Below are 16680 nucleotides of genomic sequence, written 5' to 3'. Positions count from 1 at the left end.
ACTCAGGCAGTGGTGTGTGCCTTCTTTTCTTGACTCGAAGACACAGGTTTACAAAGTAGGAATCTGAATGGCTTTGAGAGTTGGTTTAAGAGAGTTGGCCTGTCCCCCAGTTATCAGAGAGGAGCTTTTTCACCCAGATCCATCAGCTAAAGGACTTTAGAGTTACATCAAATTTGCATTTTAATGAAAGAAAAGAAATTCCTCATTTGGACAGAACCAAAGGCCATATACAAAGGATTCTGGGTCTTGGATGTAGAGGTCTGAAGCTTTTTGAGAGTTTCCCTCATTTTGCTGCCTTAGTGGTCTTGTTTTTGCTTGCTCATACGGGAAGGAGAAGACACCATTATTTTAGAGAATCCAGCGTTTTACGATAAAGGACAGCAGATCTATAGCAGACGAACAATTGGGGATTTCAAAAGCCTGTACAGTACCAGTGTTTTCAGAAATTCAAAGCAAACCTACTCCCAATACTGTACAGAAAAAGAATTACCATTTATCAAGCAGTGGCAGTATGCCAGCATTCTCTCTATATGATCTCATTTACATTCCTCAGTCATGTGAGATACATACCATTATTTCGTTGATTTTTTTTCAAATAAAGTAAGAGTTTAAAGGAGTAACTTACCCATGCTCCACCTAGAGAAGGGATGAAGCCTAGATTTAATCACACACATGGTTTCTAAGCCTGTGTTGGTTTCACTCCACTGTCATACTTTATGGTATAGCAAATGGCTTGAGTTGGAACAGATGTTCCCAACCAGGACAAAATAGAAAGACAAGTCCCTAAAAATAATGGGTATTGAGTGTTCTGCTCAGCACATTACAGTCATTTCCTTAATTCATTCTGACAATAACACTATGCATTGCTTACCCATTTTACAGATGAGGAAATTTAGAGATTCCATTTAGTTGTCCAAGTCTTCCCAGCCAATGAATGACGGAACTGGGGTTAGGATCAATCTCTGCCATGCAGAGATTCAAAACACATCCTCTGGACCACTAAAGCAGATGTGGTACATAGAACCATGAACAGAGGTATATGAGATTATTTTAGGGGACATAGAAACAGATACTTTTAATTTATTTTTTTAGAGGCAGGGAGGGAGGGAGAGGATGTGAAGCAGGCTCCATGTACGGGACTCGATCTCATGGCCTTGGGGGCCGAAAATCAAGAGTCAGATACTTAACTGACTGAGCCACCCAGTGCCCCTAAGCAAGTACCACTTGAAGGTAGTTCTTACTTAAATTAATGTAGGTGAGATTACTTTTTCTAATGGTGATTATTTCTATTTTAAGATGAATTTATTTAAATGAAAAGTGAGTTGATTTAAATAAAATATTAAGCGAATAATAATGTGACACATGGGCACAGCAAAATGTTCAAGGTGGTTCATGAAAGACTGAAATCCGGGGTTGGGAGTCACTGTGGTGTGATATGCTGCTTTTGAGCAGTAACTTGGACTCTAAGCTGGGGACTAGTAGGGAGACACAGTGAAGTTATATGCACAGCACTGCAGAGAGTTAGGAAGAGCTCAGCTTCCTGGGAGGCCTTGAAAGAACATGTATATCTTAATAGCTCCTTGCCTTCGTTTCTCAAAAGTTACATCCTATGAGTGAGTGAGCACGTTTAGTCTGTTTCACTTTTTGCATTTTATCCAAATGTCCACAGTCAGTTTATGTCCCTATTCTTCCACAAAGCTCTCCTCTGAATCCCTACTGCCTTACTGTCTATGCCACGAAACCTAGCTTTTCATGGTAATGTCTGGTAATGGGCTGTTGTTTCTCTGTCTCTTTTGACCAAAGATGGCAAATACATTTCAGATCATGACTTAACTCTGAAAGATGGCTTTTGGCTTTTGGAATGCTACATTGAAGAAGATTCTGAGGTTGCATGTGAGATCAGTAGGAAAGGATACCATGATCTGTTAGTAATGCCTGTCATGGAGCAGGTTAGGAGAGAAGACACATGTGTGCTACATGTTGGTCACCTCTGATTCTTGGCTCTCCAACTAGATGGTGGGTCTCTGAGAAAACCATCTATGGCTTCTTCATACATTGCACTTCTCTCAACATGTAGCATGTTTACAGATCCTCCAATTCTCTTATTTCCCGTGAAGACTGATTTTGGAATTCCAAGAGAATCTGAAGTGCTTATATCAAATTCCACTGTAGATTACCTATGGGTATAGAACCTGCACTTAAGTTTTGAAGACAAGGTAGTTGCTTACCAAAGAACAACTGATCTTCTCTTTCTCCCTTGCTGCAGCAAGTACTAAATATAGCATTTAAGGATGGGGGTAGGGAGAACCAGGAAAGGGATGGATCAGAAAAGTAATGCCTTATGGCCAAAATGAGCTTGCACAGAACACCTGGAGGACACTTTTCCTCCATATGTGAATCTAATCCTAGCCAATCATTTTTTTCCTTTGATCTGACATCTCCTTGGTTTTTCTCTATGATTCTATTACTTGTTTCCAAAGAGCAGATGGGCAGCAGGTAGGAATGATTGGTTCATTGGTTGTCTTTGCTTGAAATTTCATCAGTACCACAGTAGGGTAAAAAGCAGTAGCTTCCAGGATTCATTCACAGTGGGATATTGATCTAGACAAGTGCCTGTGTTATACCCAGAAGTATCAAATCATAACTGAGAAAAATGATCTGCAAACAGAATCCTGTATATGCATCTAGTTTAGGCACTACTTGACAAAACTGAAGGTTCTGCTCATCTCTCCTTTGACTCTCCTCTATTTTCTTAGCTATTTTGCCATATTCACTCCACTTAGAGCAGAGCCCTCTTTCCTTGGGAACATAAAATCTGTTCCTCCATAATTCTTCTTTTTAAAGTCATTTGGCATCCTGGGTCACAGTATTTTGGAGTCTTTGCTTTTGCATTGTTGACTATATACCATTTAAAATACGTTATTCTCACCTATATAGCCTTTGTATTTTTTCTTCCAAAGAGTACTTCCCAGTATAATGAATGCTTTGTCTTTTGTTGGCTTATTTGTTTTTTTTTTTTCAGGTCATTGAATCTTTTTCCTGTATGGATTCCAGGCAATGTTAATAGACCAGTGGAGAAGATACTTAGGGTTACAGAGATTTCACTGAATCATATGTGAAGGCATTCCTTGTTCTGTCGGATTACCTGTAGGCAGTGGCTCTAAGCCAGCCATCCTAGCACGAGCAGGTTGTTAAATGATGATTAATAATCATGCATGAGCTCCTTTTTCCAAATAGTTAATACCATGTCTGTCAGAATGTTAAGCAGGTCATGTAATGCTGCACAAAGTTGGGTATGGTTTGGTGCAAAGAAAAGACAAATACCAGGATACCATGAAACTGGTAGACTGTGTGTTGACAGAAACATGGAGAAAAACAGGTTTCGTCTGCATCTGTGAAAGGCAGAGTTAAGGAAGTAAATATTTTCACTTAAACACCTGTTGAAAGGCACTGTTCTAGAGCATTTTGTACTTATATTTCCAGAGCCTAGCTTAATACCTGGCATAGGGTAGACACCCGGGAACTGCTTTCTTTTTTTTTTTTTTTTTTTGTTTATTTATTTTTTATTTTTTTTATTTTTTATTGGTGTTCAATTTACTAACATACAGAATAACACCCAGTGCCCGTCACCCATTCACTCCCACCCCCCGCCCTCCTCCCCTTCTACGACCCCTAGTTCGTTTCCCAGAGTTAGCAGTCTTTACGTTCTGTCTCCCTTTCTGATATTTCCCACACATTTCTTCTACCTTCCCTTATTTTCCCTTTCACTATTATTTATATTCCCCAAATGAATGAGAACATATAATGTTTGTCCTTCTCCGACTGACTTACTTCACTCAGCATAATACCCTCCAGTTCCATCCACGTTGAAGCAAATGGTGGTATTTGTCATTTCTAATAGCTGAGTAATATTCCATTGTATACATAAACCACATCTTCTTTATCCATTCATCTTTCGTTGGACACCGAGGCTCCTTCCACAGTTTGGCTATCGTGGCCATTGCTGCTAGAAACATCGGGGTGCAGGTGTCCCGGCGTTTCATTGCATTTGTATCTTTGGGGTAAATCCCCAACAGTGCAATTGCTGGGTCGTAGGGCAGGTCTATTTTTAACTGTTTGAGGAACCTCCACACAGTTTTCCAGAGTGGCTGCACCAGTTCACATTCCCACCAACAGTGTAAGAGGGTTCCCTTTTCTCTGCATCCTCTCCAACATTTGTTGTTTCCTGCCTTGTTAATTTTCCCCATTCTCACTGGTGTGAGGTGGTATCTCATTGTGGTTTTGATTTGTATTTCCCTGATGGCAAGTGATGCAGAGCATTTTCTCATATGCATGTTGGCCATGTCTATGTCTTCCTCTGTGAGATTTCTGTTCATGTCTTTTGCCCATTTCATGATTGGATTGTTTGTTTCTTTGGTGTTGAGTTTAATAAGTTCTTTATAGATCTTGGAAACTAGCCCTTTGTCTGATATGTCATTTGCAAATATCTTCTCCCATTCTGTAGCTTGTCTTTTAGTTTTGTTGACTGTATCCTTTGCTGTGCAAAAGCTTCTTATCTTGATTAAGTCCCAATAGTTCATTTTTGCTTTTGTTTCTTTTGCCTTCGTGGATGTATCTTGCAAGAAGTTACTATGGCCGAGTTCAAAAAGGGTGTTGCCTGTGTTCTTCTCTAGGATTTTGATGGAATCTTGTCTCACATTTAGATCTTTCATCCATTTTGAGTTTATCTTTGTGTATGGTGAAAGAGAGTGGTCTAGTTTCATTCTTCTGCATGTGGATGTCCAATTTTCCCAGCACCATTTATTGAAGAGACTGTCTTTCTTCCAATGGATAGTCTTTCCTCCTTTATCGAATATTAGTTGCCCATAAAGTTCAGGGTCCACTTCTGGATTCTCTATTCTGTTCCACTGATCTATGTGTCTGTTTTTGTGCCAGTACCACACTGTCTTGATGACCACAGCTTTGTAGTACAACCTGAAATCTGGCATTGTGATGCCCCCAGATATGGTTTTCTTTTTTAAAATTCCCCTGGCTATTCGGGGTCTTTTCTGATTCCACACAAATCTTAAAATAATTTGTTCTAACTCTCTGAAGAAAGTCCATGGTATTTTGATAGGGATTGCATTAAACGTGTATATTGCCCTGGGTAACATTGACATTTTCACAATATTAATTCTGCCAATCCATGAGCATGGAATATTTTTCCATCTCTTTGTGTCTTCCTCAATTTCTTTCAGAAGTGTTCTATAGTTTTGAGGGTATAGATCCTTTACATCTTTGGTGAGGTTTATTCCTAGGTATCTTATGCTTTTGGGTGCAATTGTAAATGGGATTGACTCCTTAATTTCTCTTTCTTCAGTCTCATTGTTAGTGTATAGAAATGCCACTGACTTCTGGGCATTGATTTTGTATCCTGCCACGCTACCGAATTGCTGTATGAGTTCTAGCAATCTTGGGGTGGAGACTTTTGGGTTTTCTATGTAGAGTATCATGTCATCCGCGAAGAGGGAGAGTTTGACTTCTTCTTTGCCAATTTGAATGCCTTTAATGTCTTTTTGTTGTCTGATTGCTGAGGCTAGGACTTCCAGTACTATGTTGAATAGCAGTGGTGAGAGTGGACATCCCTGTCTTGTTCCTGATCTTAGGGGAAAGGCTCCCAGTGCTTCCCCATTGAGAATGATATTTGCTGTGGGCTTTTCATAGATGGCTTTTAAGATGTCGAGGAATGTTCCCTCTATCCCTACACTCTGAAGAGTTTTGATCAGGAATGGATGCTGTATTTTGTCAAATGCTTTCTCTGCATCCAATGAGAGGATCATATGGTTCTTGGTTTTTCTCTTGCTGATATGATGAATCATATTGATTGTTTTACGGGTGTTGAACCAGCCTTGTGTCCCAGGGATAAATCCTACTTGGTCATGGTGAATAATTTTCTTAATGTACTGTTGGATCCTATTAGCTAGTATCTTGTTGAGAATTTTTGCATCCATCGGGAACTGCTTTCTAATGTAAGGAATAAGATCAAGGTTAGCTTCTGCTATTTGCCTACGGATGAAATATAAGGCAGTCTGGAATGTTTGGTGATCCTGCATTTATTTTCTCCAAAAAGAATAAGATTTATAAAAACTTTTTTTGGTTCAGTGGTACATACACATTTGAAGGGCTATAGATGAAGGAGTTACACATCTACAAATAATAGTTTAGTTCATCACCTGTGTGTATTTCAGGAGATAGTAGATTGATTTATAAGTATTTTTTTCCCACTTGTATATACTTTAGGATAACTTTATTCAAACTCTTGAGCTATAGTTTTCATATTAGCATCTTTGACATTGTTCACTCTTTTGCTAATATGCCTTCTGATTATTCATGTTGTTCAAAAGAAACTTAGGCTATTGCCCAAAGATATTTCTTAGTTGAGAATGTAACACTAAATTATGCAGAGCCCCATTGGTACCAGTCTCCCTGATGCTGGTTCTGGAATCCATTAATTCTTTATTTCAAGAGCCCTTTTGGTGTTTAGCAAGCACTGCTGTTAGTATTGAAGCTGTTGAATGAGTACATTTTTTCCCCCCTCAGGCTTCTTCCCTCAATGGTGGAATGTAACAAGAAGCTTTCTCTTGGGATTCACTTTTGGCCTCCATTTAGTCTAGAGGAACTAGAAGAAGAGCTTGGGAGCTGGTGCAGGAAGATCTGAACAGGGAAGAAAGATTTGGGAAGTGGTCCCGTCCCATACTCGATTGTGAAGACTGGAGCATGGAGCTAGAAGAGGTTGTGAAGATGATAGACTCCGACATTTGATAATTTAAAAAATGAAACAAGTCTAGGGGAGGTTTGTGTCCCAGGATGCTTCTCTTCCTTTGGCTCTAAAGCCCACGTTCTTAACAACTGCATCATCTGTCCTCCATAGAAATGCATATGATTCCTGGTGTTGCTCATTATTAACTACGAACCCTTAGGCAAGAGTCTTAGCTTCTATCAACCTAAGCTTCATTATCTTCAAAATGGAGTAATGATCCCCATGGTGATTTTGTGAGCAGAGATGAAATAATCTATGTAAAGCATTCATCGCTATCTATGACACAGCAGCTCAGTATCCAGGAGCTACTACTATTATTACTGCTAGAGTTACTGCTTCATATTTTATAGGTGTTTTTCTAAGCATTAAGTGCCTTCCTGCTACGCTTCTCCAATCCCTTCCCGCCTAGACCTACTTTGATACTCAATATTTACTGAAAAATAGAAATGACTGAGAATTCAGTTAGTGTTAAATGAAGCTGTGTCAGGTCATTCACAACGACTCCCCTTCCTTTACCTTTGGAACTCTCACTCACCTTTGCAGCTGTGATCAAATAACACTTGTTCCAGGAGGCTGAGCTATCTCTGCTGAACTGAGACAGTGATGGTCTGAATGCTGCAGATACTGGGTCAAGGTGAAATGGGGTGTGTGTGTGTGTGTGTGTGTGTGTGTGTGTGTGTGTGGTACTTCAAACATAGAGAATAGCAGAAAGTATGAACCAAACATTGCGATTTAGTCACATGACAGTTGGACTTGAAACAAAAGAAAAATGGGGTATTTTCTTTCCTACCCTAAGTCTTTTATTTATCCTCCTCATTTGAGGAAATAACCCAGCTCCTGACAGGAGCACTAAATTAGATATTGGTAAAGGCTGGTCATTAGAGTTCCAATTAACAAATGTCTCCTTGCTGCTCTCTCAGTACATGTAATTGATAGAGGTGCTTGCAGAGTCCTGGAGACGTCAGCTTGGCATTCTCTAAAGATATGGCAACTATTATTTTCTCTTCCTAGTTGAAAAGCATAATTTAAGAACCTCTTTCTCTTTTCGTTGAATTGCTCTATCTAGAAAAATTGATGGTACATTTACATGAGGCTGGAGACCCAGAGGTCACAGTCTAAAGTCTGCATGGGGACTTTGTCTCCCCAAAGTTTCAGGGGAAAGTCCAAGTGGCTGAAAAAGCAGTTTTAAAAATTAATTAATAAATTAATTATTGAAGTTTGATTTGCCAACATGTAGTATAACACCCACTGCTCATCCCGTCAAGTACCCCACTCAGGGCCCACTCAACCCCCCCCCCACCAGCCTCCCCTTCCACTATCCCTTGTTTGTTTCCCAGAGTTAGGAGTCTCTCATGGTTTGTCTCCCTCTCTAATTTTTCTCACTCAGTTTCCTTCCTTTCCCTTATAATCTCTTTCACTATTTTTTAAACTCCCCGTATGAGTGAAACCATATAATGTTTGTCCTTCTCCGACTGACTTACTTCACTCAGCATAATACCCTCCAGCTCCATCCACGTCGAAGCAAATGGTGGGTATTCATCCTTTCTGATGGCTGAGTAACATCCCATTGTCTATATAAACCACTTTTTCTTTATCCATTCATCTGTCGAAGGACATCGTGGATCCTTCCACAGTTTGGCTATTGTGGACATTGCTGCTGTGAACATTAGGGTGCAGGTGTCCTGCCGTTGCATTGCATCTGTATCTTTGGGGTAAATCCCCAGAAGTGCAGTTGCTGGGTCGTAGGGCAGGTCTATTTTTAACTCTTTGAGGAACCTCCACACAGTTTTCCAGAGTGGCTGTACCAGTTCACATTCTCACCAACAGTGCAAGAGGGTTCCCCTTTCTCCACATCTTCTCCAACATTTGTTGCTTCCTGCCTTGTTAATTTTCACCTCCTCACTGGTGTGAGGACAAGAAAGGCTTCCCTGTGCCTCCCCTTCCTGCCATGCAGCTTCCCCCTAGACTCTTGCTCTGAGCAGGAACAATCCTCGCGTCTCTTACCAGTCTACAGTTATGAACGTTCAGATTTTCCAGCAGTTAGGTCCATGCCTGCATCTGATACCCAAATGCTTAGCTTACACTTGTTGAGCACTTACTATGGGCAAAGCACCATGGTAGTTTGTGTGGGCCTTGGCTTAAAACAAAATTGCCTTCTAGTACAGTGAGAAAAATGGATACGAAAGGTCCAAAAGGATGAAATGGGAACGAGGAGGTTTCTTTCTTCTTTCCATCCTCTCTTTCTTCTTCCTTTCTCTCTTTCTTTCTTTCTTTCTTTCTTTCTTTCTTTCTTTCTTTCTTTCTTTCTTCTTTCTTTCTTTCTTTTTCTTTCTTCTTTCTTTCTTTCTTTCTTTCTTTCTTTCTTTCTTTCTTCTTTCTTTCTTTCTTTCTTCCTTCCTTCCTTCCTTCCTTCCTTCCTTCCTTCCTTCCTTTCTTCTTTCTTTCTTTCTTCCTTCCTTCCTTCCTTCCTTCCTTCCTTCCTTCCTTTCTTCTTTCTTCCTTCCTTCCTTCCTTCCTTCCTTCCTTCCTTCCTTCCTTCCGTCCTTCCTTCTTTCCTTCCTTTCTTCTTTCTTTCTTTCTTTCTTTCTTTCTTTCTTTCTTTCTTTCTTCTTCTTTTTTCCTCCTCCTTATTTTTAATGGATAAATTTGATCCATATATGTTGCATTTATACAATACTGCACTGTAATACTTTGATACATTTGCATATTACAGGATGACTGCTACTGTAATGATGTTTATCATAATACATACTTAGAGTGCGATGTTATGGCCTATATGTTGCTGTGGTTTCAGTATCTATGTTACTGAGGTTTCTAACTGTGGACTAATGTTAAGAGGAACCAGCTGCAAAGTTCCAGATGGCACTGAGGTATTGGCACTGTCGGTGAGCACCCCATATAGTCCAGGGAATAACAATATTTACTACCAGTTGGAAAGTGCACAGGCCCTGAGCCCCCCACCTCCTCCGTGGTGAGGCCCTTTCCCTAACAACAGCCTATCTCCTATCTGACTCCAATTTTCTTCCTCCTCCCCGGGCACGGTTCAACGTGCAGAGCTCTTCCTGCCTCAAAACCTGATGTGTCTGCTTCCAACTGCGCATCTTTACAATCTCAGCTTATGTACCACATCTTCATGGAGGCTTTTCTGGAACACACCGTGAAAGTAACTCCTCGTAGTCTCTTTATTCCTGTACCGAGTTTTATTTCCTCTTTAGTACTTAATTAGGGGCTGGATCTGTGCAGGGACTGGGTGGTGGTGTGAGGCCACCCCTGGACCACTTTATCTGTCTGCCCGGGGTTTTGCTTTCACTCTCCTTTATTTTAGCATTTTTTCTGCACAGTCCTTAAAATTGTCCCATCGGTATCTTACAATCAATAGAGCGTTTTTAGAGCTTGTACTCAGGAGTGTTTTCTTTTGATTTCTTTCCGTAGCTCGTGGTCTTTGCTACGGATGTTGTTTTGTATACTCTGGCTTGTGGCCTTAGTGCTAGCACATTGGCACATGGCGGGTACTCAATAAATGTTAACTGAATTGTCTGGTGCCTTTGGCATGTGGTAGGACTTCTTTAAGCATCAGTTGATCAACCTATTGCATATGAGAGAGAGAATAATGGTGCCTCTTTTACTTGGATGTTGTGAGGAGGTGGAAGGAAAAACGATGTAGGGTATGCAGCATAACATAGGTGTTAGGGTGGAAATTTCATGAACAAAAAGGGCATTCTTTGAGCCTTTGCTTCTTTTTTTGGATAAGCAGCTTTCAGTGCTCTGTTCCTGAGAGTTAGCATTCAAGGAGTCAAGAGTTTGTGCTTGATGTATCTGGCAGCACTTAAGGGCTCTTTTTTTTTTTTTTTTTTTTTTTAGCTAATGTACTTTTGATGAGGTGAGAGGGTAGAATCCTTGAGTAGTTGCCAGGTCTGAGTTTGTCCTCTTATTTAATTCAATTAAGTAAGAAAAAAAGTTATCTCTATACCCAATGTGATGCTCGAACTCACGACTCCAAGATCAAGAATTGCGGAGTCTACTGACTGAGCCAGCTAGGCACCTCTGTCATTTTATTTTAATTTGAAAACTTCGCTATTCCATACTATTTTTTTTCCTTTTTTAACAAAATTTACATCAGGTCCATTTTAAGGGGACGAATAACATAGTTATGCACCAGAATCCCTAAGCTAACACTGAATCCTTGTACACATGCTGGGAATTCTCTTGGGTTAGCTATTGCTGCTATTGGAACTCTTTGCTTTGGACAGATCCAGCAGTAAACTTCTGAATAGCAAGGGAAAGACTAATATCTTATTTCTACAAATGATTGAACTAGTATTTATCGAATACCTACTATGGGTCAGGCCCTGTACTAGGTGCTTATGTCTGTGTTCTAATGAATCCTCAAACTTGTGAGGCAGTTAGAGTAGTGCTATTACCTTGTATTACACATGAGGAGACTAACAACAGAGAGTTTGTGTCATTTTCCTGGGATATCACAACAAATAAGTTAAAATCAAGGCATGATAGATTTAGAGTTCTATACTTCTTCCTGTGAAGACCCTCTGTGTCAGTGTAAAAGTTTCTTTCTGTTGGCTGTTGTTACATCATGTAAAGTGGCAGAATAAATTTTAAACAAATAGAATGTGTTTGAGTCAGTCATGATATGTATACAGGCGTGGACATCCTCAAAATTGACCTTGGAGGCATTCTTCTTATGACTTTAGGTCATGATATTTGTGACTAAAACTCTGGATAAAGGCAATTCAAAGGGCTGGGTATTAAATTTAAAAATTCTAGTTGAAGGCATAAGAGAACCACCAAGGAAGTGAAGACTTGAAGGACAAAGATCTGAGAGAGGAGAGAATTTCACAGTGTTCAGTGCTGCTTCTGTCCTCTGGGTGATTATTGAGTTAGAAAAAAAGAAAAGTGGCTAAGAGCCTGAAGAACTGAAAGTAACATTCAGAATACTAATCAGGGTAAGGGATAAAAATTGGATTTCAGAGCTTGTGAAGGAAGATGGTCCCTGGTAAAATCCTAAGGATCCTATGAGTAAAAGTGGATTGGAAATAGATAAGTTTTCATGGTAACTCATGTCCAGCTTTGAATTATCCTGTGCTCTAATTGGATCAATATTATTAGGGACACTGTAGGAAGATAACATCATTCAGGATATCATATATTCTCTATACTTTTCATGTACAAAGTGGAATATTGAATAAAAATTTCAGGCTAAAAGTTACAAGGGGAGATTTGACCAAAACTATGGTAAACAAGAGCTAAAAACAGATAATGAAAACCAATCCATAAGAGATGCAGATATTTTATATAAAAGAATTAAAATTAGTACATCCAAGGAATTAAGAGATAACAAGGGAAATTTTGACAGCAAACTGGAAACAACAAAAAATCTAATAGAACAAAGAAACAGAATAAATTAAATGAAGAATTATGTGGATAGGTTAAATAGCAGCTTAAACACAGCTGATGAGAGAATTAGTGAACAGGAGGATTGCAAAGAGGCAATGCCCAGACCTAGGCATGGAGAAAGAGAAAGATAGAAAAAAAAAAAAGAGTTAAACCAAGGCCATGGAGAAAATACTAAAAACAGAAAAGCAAAATTATCTTCAAAGAATCAACAATAAAATTAACAACTTTTTTTTAAAAGATTTATTTATTTATTCATGAGCGAGATAGGCAGAGAGAGAGAGACAGAGACATAGGCAGAGGGAGAATCAGGCTCTCCATAAGGAGCCTGATGTGGTACTTGATCCCGGACCCCGGGATCATGCCCTGACCTGAAGGTAGACGCTCAACTGCTGAGCCACCCAGGCATCCCAACAACTGTGTTTTTGACATAAACAATGGAAACTCAATCGTAGTCACCTTCCCTTACCAAAGATAACCATTATCCTGAAGATGAAGTTTTATTATTTTCATGATTGAAAACTTTTGTCATATATGCATAGGTCTACTAACAAAATAAAGCATTGTTTGAATACTTAAAAAATTACTTAGTGTTTAATTCTATAAATTCTATTTAAGTCCACTTAAAAAAAATCTAACATATTTTGGGATGCATTCATGTTGATATAGTGCCATGCAAGAGTTTCAGGATATACTTGTAAGTGGACTTACTGAACTAAAAGGTATTCACATATTCTTTGCAACACTAGTTAAAAAACAAAACAAAACATGCACTCTACTAGTTATACCCAATTTCTTATCAAAAAGGGTGGTGAGGGATCCCTGGGTGGCGCAGCGGTTTAGCGCCTGCCTTTGGCCCAGGGTTCGATCCTGGAGACCCGGGATCGAATCCCACATCGGGCTCCCGGTGCATGGAGCCTGTTTCTCCCTCTGCCTGTGTCTCTGCCTCTCTCGCTCTCTCTGTGTGACTATCATAAATAAATAAAAACAAAAACAAAACAAAAAAAAAAACAAAAAGGGTGGTGAAACAATTTTTACTTTCCTCAGTAGTATATGAAAGTCCTCATTTCACTACATCATAACCAACACTTGGTATTGTTGAGTTTACATTTCTTTGGTTATTAATATATGTGACATGGCATTCATTATTTTAATTTATGTTTCTCTTATTACTTAATGAATTTTATATTTTAACTTATTTATGGTGGCTTACTGTTTTTAGAAGAACTGTTGCATTTTAAATAGTCAAATTTATGTCTTATGACTTGTACTTATAGACATTACTGAAGCAATTTTGTACTAACCCAATATCATAAAGATATTATTCTATATTTCTTCACATTTAAAAATTTTTCATCTTTTACATTTTTGGGCTTACACACATCAGGAACTGGCATAAAATATGATTATAGTTTATTTTATAATATTGATATCCACCATTTGAACAAGCCATCTTTCCTTCTTGATTAGTAATGCCATATGTCATGTTGTCATATATCTAATTACCTTTTGTCTGTTTCTTGAATCCATTCTATTCTACTGATTATTTTTCATGTGCACTTATCACTCTGCCTTAATTACTATAGTTATGTTGTCTGGATGATGAATCCCCCAATTTGTACTTGAAAGTTGTTTTGAGCACTCTGGTCTTATCCTATCCAAGCGAATTTTGATGAATCTTGAAAAATGTACCCCTTTTTATCCTGTGATTTCCAATTTTTGATATAGATATGAATTCAAAAAACATTTGTGTACTAATAAAACCAAACCAAAACAAAACAAAAAACCCCCCAAAAACCAAAAAGAAACCTCAATGTGAGTGCAGTGATAAAGGCCAACACAGACCTTGAGGTTAAGAGATAGTAGAGGGTGGTAGACACCATGTAAAGTCATATAGCACATGCCCCATCCAAAGAGGGCAGATTGTTTTCAGCTTCAGCTCAGTTTTGCCCTCTGGGAATATAGACTCTGGGCCAGAGAGAAAATGAAATTCAAGAGAATCTGGAAAGCTGATTTTGTTAATATGGAATTTTCAATTAATGAATGAATGTTGATTGAATTTTTAATGGAACATTGGATGGACCAAAGAAAATATCTTTGGTCCAAAGGAAAATATCTCTGACCTTCTTGACATCAAACTCAGATAATTTTCATAATTACATTAAGTAGGATAAAGGATAGAACACTAAGATTTGAGGTGAGGAATCTTGGAGTCATGATGAAACTTTGAAGTACCAAGTTTATGATCTTACCAGTGGATCCAGAGAACAGTCCCCTGACTCCAAAGTGATTATCCCAATGCCAGATCTCAGGATACCTGCTACAGTTCTCAGGGAGTTTGGCATGGGACATTTCAACAAGAGGCCTCCATTGCATTCTACCTATGTTCATACCTCTACATCCTCATCCCCATCTTGTCCTCCTCTTTCTGTTTTTCAAGCTGTGTTCTGTTCTGTTGTTATAGGAATTAACTCATTCTCACCTAACTCTAGTACACTGAGTCTGTAATTTTTATACTTACGAGTCTGTATCTTAACAATGTAACATGACTCGATGTTGTCTTCTTAGAATTTTATGTAGGTGATAATATAGGTCTCTTTCCCTGAAGTGCAATTTTAAAACTATGTAAGGGACCTTTATAACTGGTCTTTCAAAGTTAGAGTTACGTGTTTTTAAAAAGACCAATCTATTTCTTGCTCATTCTGATATCTATTTGATTACTTATTGTCTTAAAGTATAGACTCTTAAGTCTAAAGCACCACTTAATCCAGATTAAGACCATCATCTAAGATTTCATGTACTCTCTTAGCTTGAACTGGCTTCAGTGCAACCTGGCATGAATTCCTGCACCGAGAATTGCCAGGTATTGACCAATGGCTACACACTTACTCTGATTACAGAAAAAAAAAAAAAACAAGTGAGGACAATAGATGAGGACTTTCTCTGATTTCTGAGTGCTAAAAAGGATGTATGCTATTTACAAGCTTACCTGGTAAAAATATGATGCCAGGGATCACATCATCATAAGATACAAAGCTAGAGAAATGTTCTGTGTTCCCCTCACCTTTTTGTTGTTGTTCATAGATTCCTTCTTGTTCCAAGCAGACCTGGATAAAAGGGAATATTTACGCATTGTACTGACTCATGTCAATGGTATCTTCCTTAACTGAATAATTTATTCATGGCTCTGGGGATATAGTAACATCCCAGAAAGACAGAATTCATGTTCTCCAGGAGCTTACATTATATAGCAAGGGAAAGGAACTGAGAGTAAATATACAAATAAGATCTTTGTGGATATTGGTAAGTACTTGGAAGATTGTTCAATGAAAGAATGGCATAGAGGGGGTGTATGTGTGTGTGTGTGTGTGTGTGTGTGTGTATGTGACACTCAGAACAGGACTGTTGGGGTAACAGGCCCGGTTTAAATATCCCTGTAGTGTGCCCCATCATCGATCGCATCCATAAAGCACAAGTGCCACAGTACTTCATAGAGCCCATTAGAACCGGATTTCTAATACAGTAGGCACTGTGATAATAGTGGTAATATTAATAGTCACAGTAATACCAGCAGTGGTAATACTGACAATAGTGAAGTAGATACAGAGTGCTTTCACATTTGTACCACTGCAGTGGTGCTGAGACTTTGAAAAAGTTACTTCTTGTCTCATCTGATCAAAGAGGCAGTTGGAGCCGATGACCTCTGTGGTTCCTTCCACTCTGTTTTCAAAATGAAAGAGTGTCAAATCCTCTAGTTTCTTATGTTCTGTCTCCTTATCCTGGGTTTCTCTTCTAGTTGGTTTTTCATTATTCATTTCATCTTCATAAAGTTTTCTTCTAACTGGGAAGTGTGTGATTCAGTTCAGAGAATGGCTTTCTTTGGCAGAGAGAACTGCCAATTCTGGGCAAGTCCTTGGGACTATTCCAAGGGGGGAAAAACCCAGTATTGAAAATATACAGACATAATGTATGATGAGGAGGTTAGGTTCTAGAGTCTGAGGGACTTGAATTTGAGTTTTGGTTCCGCATTTGCCAGATATGTGGCCCTGGACATATAGCTTGACCTTTTTTAAAAAAAAAAAAAAATCTTATTTTTTTATTTGAGAGAGAAAGAAAGAGAGAGTCTGAAGTAGACTTTAAAAATTTTAACTGAGCACAGAGCCCAGCATGGGGCTTGATGCCACAGCCTTGAGATCATGACCTGAGCTGAAACCAAGAGTTGGACACTCAAACGACTGAGCCATCCAGGACTGCTAGCTTGATCCTTTTGAAATTTCATTCATTCACCTGTAAAACGGAGGCAATGATGGTATCTACCTCATTAGATTTTTATGTGTATGTGAAATAATGCTTGTAAAATGTCTGTTTATGTGGTAAAAGTTAGTTGCTATGATCATCATCTCAGTATATCTTTAGGACTGATTATCTTTTAAAGATCAGTTTTTGATCTAAACTGTATGTGAAATAATTGT

The 16680-nt window shown here is 38.8% G+C and overlaps 1 long non-coding RNA gene across 4 annotated transcripts in view; it reads right to left on the bottom strand.

The window, feature by feature from the left end:
• The window catches only part of LOC144313406 (uncharacterized), a 58415-nt gene that overhangs the window by 12961 nt on the left and 28774 nt on the right, over window positions 1–16680 (bottom strand). For 3 of the 4 annotated variants that reach the window (XR_013379065.1, XR_013379067.1, XR_013379064.1), the window contains exon 2: window positions 15273–15315. This is a non-coding gene — a long non-coding RNA (uncharacterized LOC144313406). Of the gene's footprint in view, window positions 1–15197; window positions 15316–16680 lie in introns of all 4 variants that reach the window. The other variant, XR_013379066.1, reaches the window with a different exon arrangement.

This window comes from Canis aureus, chromosome 5, assembly GCF_053574225.1.
Source record: "Canis aureus isolate CA01 chromosome 5, VMU_Caureus_v.1.0, whole genome shotgun sequence".
NCBI lineage: Eukaryota > Metazoa > Chordata > Mammalia > Carnivora > Canidae > Canis > Canis aureus.
Note: the sequence above shows the minus strand (reverse complement) of the source record. Positions and strands in the feature narration are given on the sequence as shown.